Here is an 11,128-nt window from a genome sequence, read left to right on the forward strand (position 1 = left end):
TCGCTGGAGAAGGATATCATGTTTTGCAAGGTGGAGAGTCAGAGGAAAAGAAGAAGACCCCCAAAGAGAGGGATTGGCCAAGTGGCAACATCGATGTGCTCAAGCATGGCAACAATAGTGAGGTTGACCCAGGATTGGGCAGTGTTTCGTTCTGCTGTGCACAAGGTTGCTATGAGTTGGTACCAACTTGATGGCATCTAACACCAACAATAACAATGCCTAAGATATCGATGTTTATGCATTCCATTTCATTTATGACATCTTGCAATATTTGCAGATTCATACTTCATATATTTCATGTTCCAATTTTCAATGGATGTTTATGCTACCATATCTTCTTCAAATTCATCTGTAAATTCTTAACATTCAGCAAGCAAGGTTGTGTCATCTGCATATCACAGGTTGTTAGTGAGTTTTCCTCTATTCCTCATGCCACATTCTTCTTCACATACTGCAACTTCTTAAGTCCTTTGTTCAACATATTGATTGAATCAGTATGGTGAAAGGATACAACCCTGCCACAAACCTTTCTTGATTTTATACCATTAGGTATTCCTTATTCTCAAACAACTGCCTTTTGGTTTATGTAAAGGTTCTATCTATTTAACTGAGCAAAATTAAATGTTCTGAATACCCATTCTTTGCAATGTTATCCATAGTTTTTTATGATCCACACAGTCAAATGTCTCTGCATGGTCAAGAAAGAAAACATAAATATCTTCCTGGTATTTTCTGTGTTCAGTTAAGATCCATCTGACATAAGAAGCGAGAACCATGTTCTTTCAATGTGATGTAAATTTCTGACAGCTCCCTGTGGATGTACTACTGCAATAGATTTTGAAATATCTTTTGCAAATTCTTACTTGCGCATGATGTTAGTGATATTGTTCGATGATTTTTATTTTCTGTTGTATTGCCTTTCTTTGGAAAGGGCTCAAATATGGATGTCTTCCAATTGGTTGTCTGTCTTCCTAATCTCTTGGCATGAACAAGTGAGAATTTACAGCACTGTATTAATTTACTTGAAATATTTCAATTTGTGTGCCCTCAATCCCTGGAGCCTTTTGTTTTTATTTCATTTTTCATTGCCTTTAATATATATCTTGGACTTCTTCTTTCATATGGCTTTTGATCATATGGTACCTCTTGAAATGATTGTCAAACAATTATTTTTGGTACGGTGACTCTGTGTACTCATTCTATATCATTTTGATACTGCTTCCATCATTTAATATTTTGTCCATAGAAGTCTTCAATATTGCAGTCTGAGACTTTATTTTTTTCTTCAGTTCTTTCATCTTGAGAAATGCTGAACATATTCTTAACTTTTCACTGCAGGTAAAACATTTTATATTTCACTCTAATAGTTAATTTGTCTTCTTGAGCTGTCCTTTGAAATTTTCTGCTCAGCTCTGACTTTGCATCATTTATTCTACTGGTTTCAGCATCTCTGCATTTAAGAGTAAGTAGTCTGTGGTGTTGTTATCTAATGCATCAGACTGCAAAGTCGTTTGAACTGCAAGGTCGGCAGTTCAAGCTCACCAGCTGCTCCTTGGAAACCCTATACAGAGTCACTATGGACCGGAATCAACTCAACGGCACTTAACTACAACAACAAGTCTCTTCTTCTGCCATCCATTTTAGTCTTTTCTTTCTTTCCTCTATTTTTAATTACCTTTTGCTTTCTACCTGTATGATGTTATTGATGTCATCCCACAACTCTTCAGGTGTTCATTCATCAGTTACTAATGCATCAAATCTGTTCTTGATATGATCTCTACATTTGGGTAGGATATATTCAAGGTCATATTTTGGCTCTCAGGGACTTGTTTTAGTTTTCTTCAGCTTTAGCCTAACCTTGCATATAAACAATTGATGGTCCGTTCCATAGTCAGCTTGTGGCCACATTTCAGCTGATGATATTTAGCTTTTGCATCTTCTCTGTCAGGGTGACAATAACTACTTGGCGTCCAGATACAATGCACCTAGGGAATTAGGGGAGGCCACTGTCGAGTACTGGTGTGGTTGTGGGTTAATGTGCTGGAGTGCAAAGCCGATTTGAATTGCAAGGTTGGAGGTTCAAGATCACCAGTTGCTCCTCGGAAATCCTATATAGGGTTGCTATGGGTCGGAACCGATTCGACGGCACTTAACGACAACAACAACAACCACTGAACAACACCTCTAAATGAGAGCCACGGCAGTGACCACGACTAAGGTTCACACGGATCTTTCTTTATTGAAGCAAGTAAACAAGAGCAGGGAAGATATGCGGAAGTGAGAGAGATTTCTTTTTGGTAGAGAGTAGAGGATAAGAAAGGAGCTTTGGTAGCTTAGTGGTTACAGATTGGGCTGTGAACCTCAAGGTCAGCAGTTCGAAACTACCAGCTATTGCGCAGGAGAAAGATGAGGATTTCTGTTCCCGTAAAGATTTACAGCCTCAGAAAACCTGTAAGGGTGATTATGAATCGGAACTACCCCACGGCACATAACCACCACCACCAGACGATAAGGAGCATGCCAACCTTGCAAGAAATTCTTTTCCTGTTTTCTGGAGACTAAGGCCATGTCTGCTGTTTCCAGCACATGCTGTTTCTAGTTCGGACGCCAGTTGAACCACTTTGACTTTTACTGGAGGGGCTGTCCTGCCGACTTTTGCCGGGGGCTATGGCTGTGGCCAAATCGTGAGTCCCTACACGTTGCTTTCCACATAGGTAGTCAATTTGATTCCTGGGAATTTCATCGGCGAGGTCCTTGTGTCTGGTCTCCATTGATATTGTTGAAAAAAGGACTTTGCCAGGAATAAGTCATTGGTCTGGTAATTCTATCATGTAATCTCCAGCACAGTTTATCTAAGAAAAATGATAACCATGATTAGATATAGTGTTGTTATGGGTATACATAGGTTTTGAAACATAAATTATTTGATATGATGATGACACAATTTACATGCAGCTAAATACTGCTATAAAAAGCACCTAAACTAAAGTGAGTAGCATCTGAAAGGGAATGTGTGTGCCCTGGAGGATAAGCACTGGACTGGAATCCACAAGGTCTGCAGTTTGAACCCACCAGCCAGCCACTCCATTTGAGAAAAATAGCACTTAATAACAACAACAGCAAATAATTTCAAAGCAAGTGTTAAAATTTGATAGAGCTTTGGAGAATCATTAGTACGTCTACTCAATATTCCTCAGTAATGTGACAAAGGTGAATTTATTCCAATATATATAACTGGCCCAATATCCAAGCAATAGAGTGGACATTAACTTGGCTAAAACAAGAGACCCTCTACACCTGTAAACTGTACTTTGTTGCTGTTAAGTGCCATCGAGTCGGTTCTGACTCATAGCCACCCTGTATAGCGTTTCCAAGGAGCAACTCATGAGTTTGCAATGCCAACCTTGAGGTACAAACATACCTGGGAGTCCTTTGCATTAACCCACAGCACCACACCAGGATTCTGTAAACTGTATTAAGTATAATGATAATGAATGCTGGAATATGCTCAGGATCAGAAGCACATGAATTTAATTTTCTCCTATATGATCTTGAAAAGATCTCTTAGTTTTTCAGGAATTGTGTTTCCAACAAGAGAAAATGCAGGTGATAACTTTTATCATTGGGATGTGATACAGAATTTATTTTTTGGATAGTAAGAATTCTGGTAACTTTCAGGATGCCAAAGGCTCTGTATTTCTAGAAACTTCATGAAATGCTGCAAAAAGAACAATTAGACATACGGAAGCAAAGACTCTGAACCCTTCCATTTAAGAAATCCCTGCAGACTGACAAGGGACTGACCCTTAAACAGTCAAGAGGTTAATGTGTAGAGTTCACAGACCCATTCAGTTCCCAGTCTGTGAATCAAAGCACAGTTTATATATGGTGATAAAAAAATATATTAGACAAGTTTGGGAAACTTTACATTAAACAAAATCAGATTTTGTTTAGAAATTTTATGTGCTAAGATGTGTCTTTTTTAGCATCTTAAAATGTCAAGATGCACAGTAGATCTTGGATGAAGGATGGTGTAATTTTCTAATTACTGCTTATTGGAGAACCAATTTCTCTCCATCCTATCATTTATTTATTGTGTCATAATTGGAAAATCAGATTAGGAAGAAGGAAAAATGGACTACTTTTGAATAGTCACTGAAAACCTTATGAACCATAGTGAAACTGTCAGATAGCACCAGAATACTGAATATTTAAACATGATGAAAAGCACCAGAATATTGTCAGATACAGTGCCAGAAAATGAACCCCTCAGGTTGGAAGGCACTCAAAATACAACTGGGGGAGAGCTGCCTCTTCAAAGTAGAGTTGATAGTGATAACATGAATGGAGTAAGCCTTCAGGACCTTCATTTGCTGATGGGGTACAACTTAAAAGAAGAGAAACAGCTGTAAACATCCATTAATAATTGGAACATGGAATGTACCAAGTATGAATGTTGGAAAGTTAGAAATTATCAAAATTGAAATGGAACACATAAACACTGATATAATAGGCAGTAGTGAGCTGAAATTGACTGGTGTTGACAATTTTGAATCTGACAATAACAAGGTTTACTATATCAGGAATATCAACTTGAAAGGAATGGCATCACATTCATCATCAGCAAAAACATATCAAGATCTATCTTGAAGCACTCTCTGTGATAAGATAAAATCACTACAGTTATAAAGAAGACCAGTTAACACCACTATTATTCAAATTTACTCACCCACCACCAAAACCGTGATGATAAAGTTGAATAATTCTACCAACTTCTTCAATCTGAAATTTATCAAACATTCACTCAAGATGTATTAGTAATTATTGGTGGTTGGAATGCAAAGGTTGGAAACAAAGAGGAAAGATCAATAATTGGAAAACATGGACTTGGTGATAGAAATGATACAGGAAATTACATGATAGAGTTTTGCAAGGTCAGTGACTTCTTCAGTGCAAATACTGTTTTTAAACAATAAAAGATTACTATACACATGAACCTCACCAGGTATAATACACAGAAATCAAATTGACTATGCCTGTGGAAAGACAGTGGAAAAACACCGTATTATTAGCCAAAACCAGGCCAGGACAGACTGTGGAATAAATCATCAATTGCTCATATGCAAGTTCAGGTTGATGCTGAAGAAAATTAAAATGAGTCCACAAAAGCCAAAATATGACCTTGAACATAGCCCACCTGAATTTAGAGATCAGCTGAAGAACAGATTTGATTCATTAGACATTAAAGACTGAAGACTATAAGAGTTGTGGGATGACATCAAGAATATCATATAGGAAGAAAGCAAAGGGTCATTAAAAAGATGACAAAAAAGAAGGAAAAGACCAAACTGGATGTCAGAAGAGACTCAGACACTTGCTTTCAAGCATACAGATGCTAAAGCATATGGAAGAAATGAGGAGGTAGAAAAGATGAATAGAAAATTTAAGAGGTCAGCTAAGGAAGACAAAATCAAATATTGTAACACAATTTGCAAAGACCTGGAGTTAGAAAACAAAAAAGGAAGAACACGCTCAGCATTTGTCAAACTGAGGGAACTGAAGAAAAAATTCAAGCTTCAACATGCAATAATGGAAGATTCTATGGACAACATACTTAAATGATGCAGAAACCATCAAAAAATGATGGAAGAACTACACAGTCACTCTACCAAAAAGAAACGGTCGATGTTCAACCATTTCAAGAGGTGTAGAATATGATCAAGAGCCAATGACACTAAAGGATGAAGTACAAGGTGCCTTGAAGGCATTGGCAAAGAACAAGACACTGGGAATTGATGGAGTACAAATTAAAATCTCTCAACAAACTGATGCAGCACTGGAGGCAATCACCCATCTATGCCAAGAAATTTGGAAGACAACTACCTGGCCAACAGACTGGAAGAGATCCATATCTCTTGCCAAAGTAAAGTGACCCAACAGAATTTGGAAATCATTGGACAATATCATTAGTGTCACATCTAAGTATACTTTTGATAAGGTAATACAGAAAATGGCAGCAACCTTACATTGATAGAGGACTTCCAGAGTTTTGAGTCGGGCATGGAACGAGGGATATCATTACTGATATAAAATGGATATTTACTGAAATCAGAGAATACCAGAAAAATGTTAACCTGTGTTTTGTTGACTACAGAAAGGTTTTCAATTGTGTGGATTGTGACAGGCTATAGACAACACTGCAAAGAATGAGTATTCTGGAACACTTCATTGTGTTCATGAGGAGCCTGTACCTAGCCAAAGAGAGAGTTGTTATAACAGGGAACAAGAGAACACTGAAAAGTTTAAAATTAGAAAAAAGGTGTGCCAGGGTTGTATTCTTTCACCAAACTTATGCAGTCTGTATGCTGGGAAAATAACCTGGATAATATAAGAAAAACATAGCATCAGGATTGGAAGAAGACTCATTAACAACCCATGATATGCAGATGATAAAACTTTTCTTGCTGAAATTGAAGAAGACTTAAAATACTTATTGATGAAGCTCAAAGACCACAGCTTTTGGTATGGGTTGCACCTCAGTGTAAAGCAAACAGAAGTCCTCACCAGTGGACCAATAAACAGCATCTGTATAAATGGAGAAAAGATTGAAGTTGTCGAAGATTTCATTTTACTCCCCTCAACCATCAACACTCCTGGAAGCAGCAGTTAAGAAATCAAAAGATAGATAGCATTAGGAAAATCTTCTGCACAAGACCTCTTCAAGGTGTTGAAGAACAAAGATGACAGCTTGAGGATTAAGGTTTCCTGACCCAAATCATAATACTTTTAATAACCTGTTATGCATTGGAAATCTGTACTGTGAATAAGGAATGTGACAACATTCCTCTTCAATCTTTCATTCCTGGCATGGTAAACCATGTGATTGTCAGATTCAAAATGGCTAATATCAGCTCACTTACAGGGTCGCTATGGGTTGGAACTGACTTGATGGCACTTAACAACAACAACAACAACAACAAGTGGTTATGAATCGGGTTGTGAACCGCTAGGTCAGCAGTTCAAAATTACCAGCTGTTCCACGGGAGAAAGATGAGGCTTTCTGCTCCTGTAAAGATTTACAGCCTTGGAAACCCTGTACATGGTCACTATGAGTCGGAACCTACTCCATGGCACTTAACAACCAACAACCAAATGCATATGATACTGATGTTTATACATTCCATTTCATTTTTTGACAATTTCCAATTTTCTTAGATTCATACTTTGTATATTCTGTGCTCTGATTATTAATGTTCTGCTGTCTTTCTTCATTTTGAGTTATTCCCCATCAACAAGTGAAGATCCTGAGGGCTTCACTCTATTTTTATCATCATGGTCAACTCTGATTTGAGGAGGCATCTCTTTCCCAGTTGTATAGCTTCTAGAATCACAGCAACCTTCAAGCCACCAGAGTGGTGGGTCAGTGGTGGGTGGGGACTATGTTGTTGCTGTTGTAAAGTGCTGTCAAGCCAGTTCCAACCCATAGCGACCATTTATAGGGTTTCTGAGGAGTGGCTTGTGGCATGAATCATTGACCTGGTAGTAAAATCTGACTTTGCAGTCCAACGCATTAACACACAACAGCACACCAGAAATCTCATGGGATAAAAATATTGACATACCAGACTCCATAAAGAAAGTGCTCTACATCTTACTTTGTGAATAGCAACTGGGATCTTAAAAGCTTATGACTGAAAACTATCATTGTCTCCTTGTCTGGAGCAAAGGGTGAAGTAAAACAAAGACCCATGGAGGTAACTAGTCCAAATAAATAATTGGCTCTGTGAACCACAGTCTGACAAACTGACAGAAAACTGGTGGTCCCTACTTACGGCAATCCTTTGTATAGAATAGAACGGCTTTTTCAGTGATATGACCTTTTAGAAACAGATCACCCAGCCTGATTTTAAAGGTGTATCTGGGTGGATTTGAATTGATAAATATTGGTTAGTATTCCAGTGCATAACCATTTGCTGTGCCATGGGTGCCACAGTTTAATAAGCTATGAAAAAGGAACAAAGTAACCTGCAGTACAGATAATTTCTTAATATGTATTTTCTAGCCATAGTTATCCATTTTGTCATGGACTGTAAACACTACCACCCAGGCCTGTGGTTAAGAAACTCAGGTGGTTCTTTGGGATAAGCATTTGACTGCTAAATACAAGTTATTTATTTCATACCTATCAGTCATTCTGTGGAAGAAAGATGAGACTGTCTGATCCAGTAATGTTTTGCAATTTTGGAAACCCATCTAGGATTACTAAGAGTCAGAATCAACTCAATGACAATGCCTTGGCTTTGATTTTGGTTAATACCTGTGGTTTTATGGTCCCATTTTGAAGTGAGTTTTATTTTATGTTAATGAAGCAGGATTAAGGTGAGATATTTCTTGAATCCCTACTTACTAGAGGCTATGACTCAAGCCACCACTCTTAGTTTCCCTGAGGGTATGGTCTGCAAGCTAGCCCTCATCTTTGATATTTATGTTAAAACAAGAAATAACTTCCTCTTTTCAGCTGCCCTTTTAAAAAACAAAAACAAAAACAAATTGCCACCTTCCTGCTAAATTAATAGAAGCAGGTGGCTCATGGTACAGAACTGACTGAGACCAGACCTTACCCTCATAACACACATAGTAATGACCAATGTGTTCTCAACCAGACTGTATGACATCATGAAACTGTAAACACATCTGCATCAACGTCCTGGATGTGAGAAAAATGCCATCTCTGTGCCTCTACCCTTCTTGACTGAAGATGGGCAGAGGACTGATTCTTGTGCTAAACCATCTTGAGAACACCAATCAGACATCAGTTACTGCCCTAGAAGGCCCCTGGCCCAGGACTCCATTAGCCATTGTGGTCATTTGAGGTCCAGTGTAGTCCTTTTGCTTTAGCTTTCAGCCCTGTAACTGATCTGAGCAATTTTTACATAATTCTTTCTCTTGAACTGGAGCCTGCTTCTGGCTCATCTCCAGCTGACATCTGGTTCTTGGGACTTGAGCCAGTGACCTCTCACCTGACCTGGTTTGCCAGCTTCCAAACCCTTGTGAATCAACAGCCCAACTTGGCATAAGTGACAAGAATCCTCCAGGCTGCCATCAGAGCTATGAATTTAGGACTTGTCTGCCTCCACAACTCCATGAGTCATTTCCTTGAAAATTTGTGAGTTCTGTGAGACATTGCAGGAGATTACAGAACTCTGGGGCTTGGGAATGGATACTAAGGGTAGAATGTTTGTTTATATCTGGGATTATGGAGTAGTATAGCAGTTTGGAGTCCTGGTGTGGCACTGTGTGTTAATGCACTAGACTACACAGTCAATTTGAACTGCAAGGTTGGTGGTTCAAGCTCACCAGTCACTCCTTGGAAACCCTCTAGAGGGTCGCTATGGGTAGGAACCAACTTGACGGCACTTAACAACAACATAGCAGTTTAGAAATGTTGGGAATTAGGGTGTCTTTAACATCTACATCTTAGAGACCAGCCTCATATTGATCCTTCTAAAATAAATTATTCTTGTAAAACCCAAAATGATCACAGATATGTGTGGGAAAGTATGGAACTTTATTTAAGAGAAAACCAAAAAAAGTTTGAAATACATATTTAAATGAAAAGAATAGAAAAATATAGGTGCTTTTCTAGGTAAGCAGGCAGAGATGTTCACACCGTCTGTGTCCCCTTCTAGAAATGGGATCTCTGGAGATTCTAAACCTCAATGTTTACTTATCATTCAAACATTTTCATAATGGTTATATGGGATAAACACAGATTTAATAGTTATTCTCTTATATGGAAGATACTCAAGATTCTGATTATGCTATTTTACTACAATAATAAATTTCAACTCTGGCTGCACATTAGTGTCCTCAGTGGTACTTTTAAAACACACAACTTTAAAAGCACCATTTAAAACCTATTAATTATGATTTCTTAGGATGGAGTCTATGCATCAACTCTTTTAACAGCTTCATGATCAATTATGGTGCATGAAGAAGATTAAGAAATGAGCCACAAGAGTCAAATGAAGGTTTCCTTTCAATCACAAGGTATATATTTTTTCTGTTGTTGTTGTTAGATGACTTTGAGTCAATAGCAACTCATAGCGACCTTATGCGCAACAGAACAAAACACTGCCTGGTCCATCACGGTGGTGCTTTGAATTTACTTGATATGATTTTTCTATCCAAAGTCTTCTTAATTCCCATAAAGTGATTAATTGTTGTTTTTGTTCTTAAGTGCCATTGAGTTGGTTCCAACCCATAGTGACCTTGTATAGGGTTTCCAAGAAGCAGCTGGGGAGCTTGAACTTCCGACCTTGCAGTTCAAACCAACTTTGCAGTTCAACGTATTAATCCACAGCAGCACACCAGGACTCCTAAGTGATTGGGTGGGACCTAAGTGATTATTGGGACCATGCAAATAAGGTATACAAAACTCTAAGACTGGGATTGGTTAGTTTTGTCCTCCAGTTAATTTCAAAAGGAGTTATCTCAGAAGCAGAAATGAAAGATTCCAGGATCATCAAGAAGGCAGAGCATGAGTGACATCTGAGATCCCCACCTAGAGAAACAGCAACTGCAGAGACAGGGCAACTTCCAGCTCAGGGTCTATGGACTGAGGAAAGCTAAGTCCCTATGGGCAGGAGACAGACTTGAATAATGTGTCCTTTGGGCATTCACAGACTGGCTAAAAGAACTTTGTAACATCTGCTCAAGCAGATCACATGGCTGAAAGGCAAAAAACAAAAGTGAGATATGCCTGCAGTATGGCAGACAAGAGGTGATAGGAACTGGAGATTTGCTGCATCCTGAATTGGTTTTGAACCTGAATTGTATTCTGTTCATTTCCCTAATGAACTCCATAACCATGAGTATTGTTGAGTTCTATGTGGCCACTGCAATGAATTATCGAACCCAGATGTGAAACAAAGAATGTTGTGGAAAGAATGATAGGTGTCAGATTAGGGGTTGGACGCATGTCTGACCTGTTTCATAGGAATCAGTGTTGAGCTGATTTTGAGTTTGATTCTCTTTCCCCCTTGGGAATCCAGGGGAAGTCAGACATGGTCTCCACATGGTTTTTGCATGTGCCAACCTCACAAGTCACATGTATATATATATATAT

This window comes from Chrysochloris asiatica, unplaced genomic scaffold (assembly GCF_000296735.1).
Source record: "Chrysochloris asiatica unplaced genomic scaffold, ChrAsi1.0 scaffold00044, whole genome shotgun sequence".
Lineage (NCBI taxonomy): Eukaryota > Metazoa > Chordata > Mammalia > Afrosoricida > Chrysochloridae > Chrysochloris > Chrysochloris asiatica.